Genomic DNA, 1,725 nt, shown 5'->3' on the forward strand with positions numbered 1-1,725 from the left:
ATCAGCCCTGATATGACATCCGTACCATATCAGCCGTGGTATGACAACTGTCCCATATCAGCCCTGGTATGCACACCAGTCCCAGATCAGCCCTGCTATGACATCCATCCCAGATCAGCCTTGCTATGACACCCGTCCCAGATCAGCCATGCTATGACACCCGTCCCAGATAAGCCATGCTATGACACCCATCTCGGATCAGCCTATGCTATGCCGCCCGTCCCAGCCTTGCTATGACACCCGTCCCGTATCAGCCATGCTATGACTCCCATACCAGCCATGCTATGACACCCGTCCCATATCAGCCATGCTATGACACCCGTCCCAGCCCTGCTATGACATCCGTCCCATATCAGCCCTGCTATGACACCCGTCCCGTATCAGCCCTGCTATGACACCCGTCCCGTATCAGCCCTGCTATGACACCCGTCCCAGCCCTGCTATGACACCTGTCCCATATAAGCCCTGCTATGACACCCGTCCCATATCAGCCCTGCTATGACACCCGTCCCAGCCCTGCTATGACATCCGTCCCATATCAGCCCTGCTATGACACCAGTCCCATATCAGCCCTGCTATGACATCCGTCCCATATCAGCCCTGCTATGACACCCGTCCCATATCAGCCCTGCTATGACACCCGTCCCATATCAGCCCTGCTATGACACCCATCCCGTATCAGCCCTGCTATGACACCCGTCCCAGCCCTGCTATGACATCCGTCCCATATCAGCCCTGCTATGACACCCGTCCCATATCAGCCCTGCTATGACACCCGTCCCATATCAGCCCTGCTATGACACCCGTCCCATATCAGCCCTGCTATGACACCCGTCCCATATCAGCCCTGCTATGACACCCGTCCCATATCAGCCCTGCTATGACACCCGTCCCATATCAGCCCTGCTATGACACCCGTCCCATATCAGCCCTGCTATGACACCCGTCCCATATCAGCCCTGCTATGACACCCGTCCCATATCAGCCCTGCTATGACACCTGCAGTGTTCTCACCAGGCCTTTTCAGCATAGCGGGCCGATACGCTGTGGGCTGGAAAAATGACGCTGTAAAAAGCCCGCTACGCTGTATTTTCACCCAGCGTAGCGGCCAAAAAATGGGGGAAAACTGGAAAAATACCGTACTCAAAATACGAAAGCACGTGCCAAGCACGCGCCTCCGCTGTTTCAGCTCGAAGGGAGGTGTTTTACAGCACCCCGCGTACCGCTATCTCGCAGCCCCCACCCAGGACCGCCCCTTGCGCGGCGTGCGTTCTGTACTGTAAACAGAGAACCGGCACAAAACTTGTAAAAAGTTTCGGTTCAAGTCCGGTCAAAATCGGAACGGCAAGAAACGCTTCTTGGACTTGCACAAAAATAGCACTTGTATATATTCCCTTTTATGTTGCAGTATACTTGTAAATCATCTAAAACCTTCCAAAGATCGAGAAATTTGCGTTGAGAAATGACGAAAAACATCGTGCCTGCATGCATGCAGACAGCTAGCGGTAATGGCGGCGAAAACATCGTAAAATCTCGCAAAAAATTCTCGCGAGATCTGATGCGTCTCTGTGACGTCAGGGGAAACTAGCGATCTCATTGGTTTAGGCAAAGACTTTAGGATAAACAACAGCAGCGACCGCCATTTTTTGAGCAAATTTTACCGTATTTTACCCCGAAAATTTCTGCCGTTTTGGAGATTTTGCGGGCCCAAAACTCATATCAAAA

Source organism: Branchiostoma floridae, chromosome 10 (genome assembly GCF_000003815.2).
Source record: "Branchiostoma floridae strain S238N-H82 chromosome 10, Bfl_VNyyK, whole genome shotgun sequence".
NCBI classification, from domain to species: Eukaryota; Metazoa; Chordata; class Leptocardii; order Amphioxiformes; family Branchiostomatidae; genus Branchiostoma; species Branchiostoma floridae.